Source organism: Castor canadensis, chromosome 8, assembly GCF_047511655.1.
Source record: "Castor canadensis chromosome 8, mCasCan1.hap1v2, whole genome shotgun sequence".
Classification (NCBI taxonomy): domain Eukaryota; kingdom Metazoa; phylum Chordata; class Mammalia; order Rodentia; family Castoridae; genus Castor; species Castor canadensis.
In genome coordinates, this window is record NC_133393.1 from 145,308,752 (window position 1) to 145,320,979 (window position 12,228).

Sequence of the window (12,228 nt, forward strand, 5' to 3'; positions counted from 1 at the left end):
TCTTAAGTCAACTTGCTCAAGGCATTTGGTGGAAGAAACAACTAGTACACAAAGCATGGAGAGGAAGGTTGGAGGGAGCACAGTGTCCATCTCAGAGAATGATCTTTTAACACAGAAGGCAACCCTGCATCTTGACCCTAGAAACAGGTACAATGCAAACAGGAGCTGAAGGAGGTCTCCAATATTGCCATTAAAATCTACTTGAGACATTAGTGCCAGTCAGTCCTACTTTGTGTTTGATTGACCAACTGTGATGCTTTGGTCCTTTGTGAACTCCTAGGAAAGAGGAGCATTTGGGAACATTTAGAGTTCCAGAGTACCAATCACAGAGGAGGAGCTCCAACAATACCCAGTAAAATGCTACTTAGTGGTGGGCATCATTGGCAAGGCTGAGGTATTTTCATGCAACTATATCCATACTCAGCATCCTGGCCAGAAGAATTCCTGGGAAGACAAGGCAGAAGAGCACTGTGAGTCTCCTGGGATGACAAGATATTGTTCATGAGCACATATGAGACAACATTGAGGGAACTAAGTCTTTCCAGGTCAGACCTGGGGTGGGAAACAGCCTATACAACGAGATGACTGCTGGTGTTATAACCAATAGTGCCTGAAATCTAGTGCAATATGGTAATCATGGGAGACATACCATTTGGAGATAACAGCCTTTAACTCAAAGCAGGTTTGTTCTACCTTGGCACTATTGGTATTTGGAGTCAAGTTGTTTTATTGGGGTGGGGGCTATCCTGTGCATTGTAGGATGTTAGCAGCATTTCTGGTTTCTGCCCAATAGATGCATCTCCTCAAGGGTGGAAAGCAATGATATCTCCAGATATCACCAAATGTCCCCTGGGAGGGAGGCAAATTATCACCACTGAAGACCACTGACTCAAAGGGTTATTATGTGAATTTAAATTACAGTATGCTAAATACCCAACCCAGTACCTGGCACACAATGTGAGCTCTGTAGATAGTAGCTCGTTCTCCTTTCCTGTCACTGGCTGTTCTAGTGTGTTTGATGACAGGATTCATATCTTCTCCCAATAAGATGCATTAATCAGAGCTCTTGCTAGGGATGCTGTAGTTCTAAGATGCTGTGGCCTCTTTGGTGTGTGACCTTGGGCCATGTCTCTGGTAACCTGAGCTTCTCTAAGCCAAATGAGAGGCTTAGACTTGATGATTTTTAAGTGTTGTTCTTAGAGCATGTGGGCCAAAATTGGGAGAAGGAAGGCTGTCAAGAAAACCTTAGGAGGAAAAATCAAAGGAGCTGGCTTTGTGAGATGAAGCAAAAGTGATGACTAAGAGGATGTGCTAATCGTTGCCAAATATTTGAAGGTTGGATGTATAAAGAAGCAAGCACTCTTGGGCCTCAGTACAGTGATTAGTTAAGAATGGAATCAAGCCAGGAGCTAAAATCAAAGTGGAAATGGAGATATTTGGCTAAGTAAGGGCAAAGAGAAACCCTAGAGGGTTGAGCTGCTTGTACAGACCAGATACCAACTGCCAGGTTATGGTGGGTAGACTTCTAAGATAGCCCTAAGATTTTTCAGCCTGTGGTGTACCCACATCTTCTCACCATTGCTCAGTCCAACCATAATCAGTACTATTGGGAACTATAACTAAGTTCACAAATTTGTTGAGGTTATCTTGCTGGGCCTGACCTACTCACTGGAGCCCTTTAAATCTGAAGTTGGAGGTCAGAGATCTGCAGTGTGAGGGGGATGTGGGAACTAGATGGAGTATACTCCATAATGCATAGAGTGTGGGTGTTTTTTAGGAGTTGAGAGCAGCCCTTGGTTGACAGGCAACAAGGAAATGGGGATCTTAGTCCCGCAATTGCAAGGAATTGGAGTCCAAGCTGCAAATGAGCTTGGAAAAAGACTCTTCCCCAATGGCTCCCAGATGAGAACTCAGCTTGGCTGATTCATTGATTTCAACTTTTGAAACCCTAAACAGAGAACCTTGTCATACCCTACCAGAACTCCTGGCATACTGATCTGCAAGGTATGGATACTGCACTAAAAAACAGAAACTGGGAATGGCCTCTGGTGTCCCCACAAACCATCCTACCCCACCCAGCTTGCCAAGCACAGGAAACATGAAGTACTGCACTCATCACAGATACATTCCCACACTATGGGCTCCAGTCCATCTCTGTTTGCAGCTAAGAAACTGAAAAATCAAGGGTGGGGAAAAGACAGAAGCAGACTCCCTATGGTGTTGACCTCAAGAGAAATGGCAAGAAAGTTCCTGGCCAGGGTCTCAGCCAAGTAATTTTTTTTTCTTCATCACTGTTTATAGTTATTACCTCATCTGAGATCAGAGTAAGTCCTGTCTTTTTCTCAACAGAACTACAGGTTAAATGATCCTTGGAGATAGAGGGGTAATAATAGGAGCTGTACTATTTCTTAAAGTAAGTTGCAAAACAAGAACAGAAGCACTTCTTGTGAAGCAATATGGGGCTAAATGTAAGATCTGTTTGTGTAAATGAAAGTGGGTCTGTGTGTAGATAGAGTGTGCTTGATCTATGGGTATCAGAGCATACCACACAGATGTGTGGTATTTATGGAGTTATGTTGCAGGGTGGTGAAGTTGGAATGTGGCTGTAGGCAATTATATGTGTGTATCCATGTCTAAGTGTATGTCATTGGTGGTAGAGCAGGAGATCTGTGCTAGAGACAACCTGTGTGTATGACTGTGCCTGTGATGTGTCAGCATGTGAACAAGTAAATGTATGAGTGAGTGAGTGATGCAAGGCATAATAGTGAAGAAGTTATGTGTGTGGCTATGCATCCATAGGGGTGAATGGGGTGTGGGTAGATAGCTGTTGATGACGTGCAGTGGCAGTGGTGTGTCCATGAATATGTGTGTGTATGTGGGACTTCTATGATAGAGAGATCCATGAATAATGCAGATGAGATGAGTGGTAGCAGGTGGGTGGCAGTGGATCCTGCTCAACGGCGTTCTCTCTCTCTCTCTCTCTCTCTCTCTCTTTCTCTCTCTCTCTCTCTGATACTATTGTTTAAATGGCTCTTTGCACTTATTATTCTCTACATATATAATTATTTGTGTAATTGGTTACTTGTTTACTATCTACCCACTGGAATATAAGCTTGAGGAGAGGGGACCATGTCTATGGTACAAGTATACTATTGTACCTTCGATTCTGAGAACAGTACCTGGCATGGGACTAAATAAATGAACACAAAGATGATGTGACAGTGCAGTGTCTGCACATGGCTATATGCAAGATGTTTGTGGGGAATTTACTATAATAGTGCAAGTCAGATTAGGGTCTCGTTGTTGGTTAGTTAAGAAAGAGGTGAGGTGAGGTTGAGTAGAGGGGTAGGCTCTATATGTGTTTGTGTACTGTATGTATGAATATTGTGAATATGTGCCTGAAGAGTACATTGTCAGTGGTGACAAATGGTGGAAGGAGAGAGAAGGGACATATCTATATTTGAGTGAATGCCATTTACTTTTAACAACCTCCTTTGACTCACTGGGATATACATTGTCAACTGCTGACTCTTCCAGGTTCCAGTGACCTGAAGTCATATTATGTCTTCCTAATGAGGAGTCTTATCTTTACAGCTGGATCTCAGGAGCCAAAGTGCCCAATAAAGCATAGTTGGGGATAAGGGAGGTTGGAACTCTGTCCTCATACGTGGTCCCTCAAATGAGAAGCAGGTCTTCTTGGGCACCTGTCAGATGAGGCTGTAAAGCACAAGAGCCTGAAGTCTGGGAGGCCTCATTTGTTTGCAGCAGCTGCATGCTGTGACTGTGTGTTGTGTTCTTTCAGTCTACAGCTTTAACCCTCAGGTCCTCAAGACACTTTTTAAGATCTGGTCAATTATATGCTGAAGGCTTAAATGATCCTGCAATTTCAGTTGCTTGTTTCTCCAACCAGGGAGGCTCACCCTCTCCCTAATTATTTCTAAATAATTACCTTTGCTTGTCTTCTTAGTTTTGGTGATAAGAATCAGAATGGCCCCTCATCCTTTTGACAGGCTTTAGAATGAGAATAGTTTCTGGCACCTTCCTCCTTGTTTGGATGACCTCAAGGCCCTTCATCCTAATTTATCTTGAGTTCTATTAGTTTTCTCTTTTGAGAGGAAATACTGTAAGCACTTCTGGGCTTTTTGGTGTAGGATCCATCTTTCTTCCCCTTTCTTCTGCTTCTCTGTGGTAGCTGGAGGGTGGTTAATTTGTTATGAAGAGTTATTGCATTTCAAAGTGATATAATGCTGAAATAGGCTACCTGAATAATTTGCAAAAGTGCTTTTTCCTGGAAATTTTTAATTAGATGGTTGGACCTAAAATTAACTAAGTCCAGACACTCTACAAGACACTTTCCCTAACAGTTTAAACCTATTATAATGAAAAGCATTGTCCCAGGACCTGAATGTGGAGTGGAAGGTAACAGAAAGAAATATCAAGAAAAAAGTAAAAAAAAAATTTTGACTTATGGTAAAGGAATCTTGAAGAATCAGCTCCCAAAATGCAAAATTGGACCACTACCACCATCAAGATAATCATGACCATCACCCAGTTATTATCACTAGGCAGGTAAAAGTTACAGAATATGAGTCATCTATCCCTCCTCTTCTGATATCAAATCCATATTTAAAGGGTCATTGGCCCACCCTATGTCTTGCCCTCAGCCACATGGGTTTCATAGAACACAGATTTTATGGAGTCATTCCTCTGCCCAAGGTCATTCACTGTCTTTGTATTCAGATCACATCTAAATTCTTCTTAAGGCCAGTCAGGGCTCACCAGGCCACAGTCTAATTTGGTGCAAATATTATCTCTGATTTGAGTTCATTACCTAGTGCTTACCACTTGGTGACACAGAGATATAGAAGTAGAGAAAAGAAACAGAGACTGTCTTTGAACTCAAGGAGCTTGAAGCCCCCTGGGAAAGACCAGATATCACAGATAATGGCAGCCAAATCTGGTAGTGATGGGTGATCATGAAATGGTTCCAGAAAGTTGGAGTTGAAGCCAAACCCTGGAGCATAGTGCAGTTTTCCAAGACAATGGATGACTGTAAGACAAGGATAGTATCTCATCCAGTCATACTCACTGACTTAGACACTGCATACATTCTAACCCTGGGCTTTTGTTAATGCATATTTATTATTAGAAATGTCTGCCTTCTCTTCCCTTACTTATCTAAGTCCTGCCTATCCTTAGGGGACTGGAGCTAACCTCTTATTTCCCAAAAAGCCTTCTCAGACCACTGCCTCTGTCCCTGAACTCCTGAAGTATGGTCCAGGTCGTTGTGTCCAGTATCACCTTTTATTGTGAAAGTGTTTCATCTACTAAGGAAAAGAATTCCAAGGACAGGAGGTCCTTGGGTCTTCAACTTGGGACCATAACCTGTAAAATAGGCATTCTAGAGCCCTAGGATAGCACAATGTTTATAAGAAATTATTGACAACAGACAATGGGGTTGAGACTATGAGGGTCTTATGTTCACTAAATGTCTGCCTTTCAGAAAGTCATTTAAATGTCCCATGCCTCAGTTTACTCATTTGTAAAATTGGAATGATGAAAAAGGTTTGTCAAAACTAAACCCATAAATACAAGGCTATTATAACAATACCTGAGACATGGTCAGCACGTCTCAGGTAAGTATTGCTTATTATTATTATCTGATCCCACCCCTCAATCCTCTGGACTATTTTATAGATCAAGAGGCAGAGAGAGGAGATGTGACTACTCTCAGGCCACATAATCAGTAAGAGGTAGAACACAGACTAGACTGTAAGTGTCCAATCCCCATCCTAGAGTTTTCTCAGCAGTGTCACATCTGTCTTTGCCTTCCTGTGGATCCTAGTCCAACCTTAACCCATAGCTCCATCTGTGTTTGTCAAGAAAATGATGTACCCCTAAGCTTAGCCAGAAACCTCAGAGGAACTGGTTGGGTGTGGAAAGAGAACAGCCAAACTAGTCCAAATCCCACATGTCTGAGCTCTCCACCCATACATATGTTAATACATCCTTCAAAGAAGGATTGCCCATGGGCTGGAAAGAAGGAAGATTTCAGGTGCTTTAAAATTAATGCTCTTGAATTGGGCTTAAAAGCTCTACCTTTCTCTCTCTCCATCTTGTATTACAACCCAGAGGTGACTTGGCTTTTGCCAGATTAAGAAGCAGCTCCATTTAAAAGCCATTAGTTTTTTAATTGCAGAGAGATTGCACTCCTGCTGCCTGGCTGCAGGCTCTCACTTAGTACTAGCTACCTGGGAACCCATGTGCCAGGCAGCCAGCCAGCCTTGTCCTAATGCCCTGCAGAGCAGAGATGGCCTGCTACTCTCCCTGCCTCTACTGAAGTCCTTTTTGTACCTGCAAGTTGTGCTTCCAGCTCATTTATACAAATGGGCAGCTGGGGAGACAGAAGCAAATCCTTCAGTTTGTGCCCTACTCTTCTAAAAACTTGCTGTGTACTCTTGGGGTGTGTGATTTTGCAGTCTGTCTATGATAGGTAAGCACCATTGGTTGAACATCTTTAATGTACCAGGCCCATCTTAATTCACCTAACAACCCAGTAGAGGTTTTATTATCTATTTATATTCCAGGAAGAAAGTGCAGAGAGGTAAATTGCCTTGTTCAAGGCCACACAACTGGTAAGTGCTAGAGCCTATACTCAAAGCCATGTGGCAGAATGGACAGAGTGAGAAATACTGTGGTATTAATCCAGACTCTGCCAGGACCAATGGGGTATCCTTGAGCAAATCCTCCTGTCAAGTGACCATACCTTTAATATGAAAAAGAACTCTACATTTAATACTCTGCAGTGTGATAGTTCCTAGAATGCCTGCACATCTGAGTGGCCACTAGAAGCTTGCTTAAAAACACAGACTCCTAAACCTTACCCAAGCCTAGAGAATATGGTCTCTGTGGGTGGAACCTAGAAATTCATAGCTGAGCAAGTCTGATACACGGAAGGGTGTGCCAACTACTGCTAGCTTGCTAGTTTCCACATTCTGAGATGGTGCTTCTTTAATCAAGTGCAACAGCCTAGAGCAGCAATAAGCAAATCCCAAGTTTTGCTGCATGCCTTATATAACAAAGTATATTCCCCACTCATGCAATGCCTGCCATCAGTGTAGGTGCCTCTGCAGAGCAGCTATCATCCATGTGGTGACTCCATTTAGGGCAACTCCATGGCAACACATACTTCTGGGATGTTCCCTGACAGGGGAAGAGAAGCCCAGCTATGGCACACTTCCACCAAGAAGTGACACACATCACTTCTGTTTATATTTCATTATTCACAGCAAGCCCTAGCTGGCCAGTGCTAACATAAAGGGAGCAGAGAAGGGCAATCATTCCTGTGTGTTACCATTGGGAAGCAGTAAACATTAGAAATGTCTGATACAATGGCCTCATGACACTGCTTGGATAAACCTTTTATCTTCACTTGGTTGTACACATGGAGGAGAAGAAGAAAGGCCAAAGGCCCAGGAGTGAGTCTTTGGGAGTGGTAATAGCCATCCATCCATTTATGTGTTCATTCATTCATTCCAAAAATACTCTCTAAGCCCTTACTATGTGTTTGGTAAGGTGCCAAGGAATATAAACTGAACTTAAGGAATTCAGTCCAGTGGGGAAGGCAAATGTATAAGGCAACAAAAATAAGCAACCAAAAATGCCAGTGGAAGACAAGAGCAGAGAGGGTTTTTTTGTTGGAGGGACAGCAAGTGTAAAGTCATGGAGAAAGGAAGCAGTTTGGGATATTCATCTATCTATGAGAATTTGCATGACTCAAGCTTGAGCAAGAGAAAGGAAAGTTAAAAAATAGGCCTGGGTAGGAGAGTGAGAATACAAATCATGGTGAGGGGGAACACCAGGGAAACAGGTGGAGAACCTCAGAGCTGCTGTCCAAATTGCTTTGTGTCCCTGTATTGTGGTGGAAAACACTGGTTTTGGATAGCCTTGGGTTAGACTGTAATTATTGAGTGACTTTGGGGAACGTATCTAGCTTCTTTAAACTTCTGTTATCCCACGTATAAAGGAGGTTTTTACACGGCCAAGGGTAAGTCCCATCCAAACTTCCTCAAGGGAGGAGTTTTGTTGGCTGACAGCCCCCAGTAGTCCACAGCTTCAGGATTCAGAGCACTCATGTGGAGGCCAAATTCTATCTGGGCTGTTCCAGCCAAGGATTAAGTATGTGGGAGGATTAGAGTTAGCTCATTCACATGTTGGGCTCCTCTCAGGTCATCTTTGCACCAGACTCCCGTCTCTGGGCTATGCCATAGCGTGAGGCTCTTCTACACATGCCTTCTTCCTCCCCCTCTCTCTCGTCATAGCTGTCAGACCTGCATGTGTTCAAGTCTCTCCCCAGCTAGTCCACTCTCTTTTTATCCTCTATAGACATTTACACCAATAAATGTCTTGCAATTCTAATTTCATCTTGTCAACTGCTTCCCAGAGAGGCTCAAGTGACAAAGTATCATAATACCAACATTATTATTTTTGAAGGAGAATTTAATGCTATAATTTAACAGGTATACAGGGATAGACTACATAGGTTAGTCTATTTTCTCATAAGTTGATTTTCCTTGTACCAAAGAGGTTTCAAATCCTGGCTTTTTTAGCTGTGTGATGTACTTACTGTTTCTGAATCTCAGCTTCCTTTTATGGTGGAGGCAGTTATCGCTTACCATCAGCAGCAGTTCCAAGTGATAAAAAAAGAAGACCAACATTAACGAAGATGGTTCAGACTTACTGCTGACCATCCTCTGAGCCCCTTTCCTCCTGACAATGCCCTTCATCGTGCTCCAGCTCCTCCTCATACCACTTTCCTTGGTGCTTGAAAGTCACACTCTTGCTGGTAGCCAGAAGAATCTGGTCTTTGAATAATTGATTGGACTTACACTAATCTATTCACATTCAGGCTTGCTTTATTTTATTTTGTTGTTTGGTTGATTGGTTTTTGGCTATACTGGGGATTGAACTAAGCGCCTTACACTTGAGTCACAACCCTAACCCTTTTGACTTTAGTTTGTTTTTAGATAAGGTCTCATGCTTTTTCTTAGGCTAGCCTGGGACTGTAATCCTACTACCTCTACCTCCCAAGTAGCTGGGATTACAGGCAAGAATCACCATGCTCAGACTCCATTCACGTTCTTACTGGCCAAATTCTATGTCTAACTGTAAAATTTGCTCAAAGGTTGGATTGGACTTGAAGCCTTGGCAGAGTCCCCTCAAACAGAACAAATGAAGTTCATTCCATGTACTTGCATTGTACACCTGACCTCTCCCCAGCTGGGGATTGGGGAAACTGGCTCAATGGGAACATGGTTCAGGCTTCCCAGTAGGTCATAGTCAAAAGGAATAGCCATTGATACTAGCCTCCTTTCTGTCCTTCACCTGCCCGGTGTCTTTGCATTTACATTCTCTCTGCCTCGAATGATTTTTTTCCTTTGCTCATTGAATGGTTGACTCCTCTTTCTTTCATATCTTAGCTTTCAGGTCACTTCCTAGACAGACCTTCCTTGATCATCAGATCATAGATAATCTCGGTCAGAACATACCGTTCACTTTCTTGATAGCACCTGTTACATATGAGCTGATCCTGTGTTTTTATTTATAATTTTGTTTTATATTAGCCCTCAACTCTACCCTTTCTGAAAGAACATCTGCTGTGGCCATGCACGGTGGCTTAAGTCTGTAATCCTAGCTACTCAGGAGGCAAAGCTTGGGAGATTCAGTTTGCAGCCAGCTTGAGCAAAAAGTTAGTGAGACCCCATCTCAAGCAATTAAAAAGCCAAGTGTGGTGGCATGCATCTGTAACCCCCACTATGTGAAAATATAGTTGCAAGGATCATGGTCTAGGGCAGCCTGAGCAGAAATGGTGAGACCCTATTTGAAATACAACTAGAAACAAAAAGGGCTGAGTGGGGCTCAAGTGGTAGAGCATCTCTGTAACAATGGCAAGGCCCTGAGTTCAAACCCCAGTACAATAAGAGATCTGTTTTGGCTCACATCAGTATATACTTTTATAACCTAAAACAATGTTAAGATCTCAATTAGTATTTATTGAATGACTCCATTTATTAAAGAATTATGACTTGTAATGTATGTTAGTTCATGAGCATAACAAGTTTTCTTTCTTTCCAATAGGAAAATATATCATACCTCTTCCCTTGAGATGGGATAAACTGGACCTCATAGAAGATTCCTGTGATGTTCCTTAATTCTCCTTCCACTGTCCTCAAGCCTACTGTGTGGGTTAGTTCCTATCTTGGCCCTGGAGAAAAATATCATGCAGGTTTTGTAGCTGTTTGATTAGTCATTGTCAAGAATAATTTCATTTTGGCAATTAAATCATCCTATCCAACCTAGCATTTTCAGATTGAACCTTGCCAGTATTTGATAATCTTGCTCCATATAACTAACTGCTTCAGATGACTGGAACTAATGATACAGTATAAAGCCAAGCATAATTCAAGGTTAAGTTTATTCTCTCTTGGCTTGGAAAATGGACCTCAAAGGGACCAAAAAGCACGATTGGTTTCTTTCTCTCTGGAGCACCGCCCACCCCACTGGCAACCTATTGCTTCTTTCACCTTTAGAGTTCATCTAAGTGAGGGGAAACTCTGGGAGAAAGGCAAAATTTTATCTGGCTGGTACTATTGAACACTGGTGTAGGACTACAGGTGCTGGCACACACCTATAGTCCTAGCTACGAGGGAGGCAGAGAAGGGAGTATTGTTGTTTGAGGTCAACTTGGGTAAAAAAAAAAAAGTTATCAAGATTTCATCTCAAGAAAACCTTGGCATAGAAGTACATGTGTGTAACCCCAGCTATGCAGGAATCAGGGGTAGAAGGATTATGGAGAATTGCAATCTGAGGCTACCTCTGGACAAAGAGTTTGAGATCCTATCTGAAAAATAACTAAGAGTGTGGCTTAAATGGCAGAATGCTTGCCTAGCAAGTGCAAGGCCCTGAGTTCAACTCCAAATATAGTCAAAGAAAACTAACCATTCTTTCTTGGGTCACTTTCATGTTTCCTTTGGGAAGTCCAACAGGACAATTCCTTTAATGAAATCCATTTATTCTCTGGGGGACAACCTGTGTTTCCCTATCAGCAACCCCTTGCCTTCTGGTGTTCCATCCTCTGGCTGTGTGCCTCTGGTCATACTCTTACCGTACAGAATCCTTCCAAGATGCCCTAGGGAAGCTGTCTTCTGTGTGGTTCATATATAGTCCAAGAAAATGCACAACCCTGCTCCACTAGCAGTGCAGGACAGCTTGCAATCAGTAGAATCCTGTTCACAGTGGAATCTCAGTTTCTCACACAAGTCCTAATGCTCCCTCAAGCCTCAGGGCCATGGGTTAAGTTCTCTGTGTGGTCCGATTAAACCCCTCTCATTTAATTTAACATCAAGAGATCCATCGTCACCCCACAACCTTGAAAGAAAAGGAGAGAAGGGACCCTACAGCATCCCAGAAGCAACCTGCAAGGACTTCTCTCCCCACATGCTTGCAAGTCAGTGCTTTTGCAGGCTGGAGGAAGTACTTTTACTTATAGACCCAGTTTTTTTGTGAACCTGGCATCTCATTTTAAGATGTGGGATACCCTATCAACTAATCCTTGTCTTTGGGACCTCTATTGAAATTCCAGATGACAGAAAGAGTTACACTTGACAGTTGGTTTCACTTATTTACAGTCGTTGACCAAGGTTTGCTTTCTCAGGCATTTTATCTCTGAACTGACAGCACCAATCAGCAAGTACACCTGCTTCTGAGCTTATTCAATGAGGATTCGGGAGACAACTTGGGTGCCTGTTAGGTTTTAATCAGCTTGATCTCTGAAAAGACGGATTGTAAGAGCAGTGTGTGATCATTGCTGTGAGAGAGACCTTCAAAGCCAGTTTTCTGCTAGGAAGCATTACTCAAAAATAGACTGACAAACTGACCAACCACTCACAGAATGGGCTCATTTAAACATGGCAGCTGTTGACAGAGGTTGACAAAGATCAAATCTTGTGTCCATTCTTTAAAATGGTATTGCGTAGAGTCTAACACCCATTCCCTATGAGGAACAGTGAAAGGCACAGCATAAAGTTCTAGGACTCCAGACTTTTCCTCCAGTAATCCAGTGTTTTAGAAAACAGGGTTTGTGGTTAAAGAGACCCATTTGAATTCATGCTTCCTTCTTTCATTACTGGGTGTCACTCATCAAATTTTCCTCATCTGGAATGCTAATTC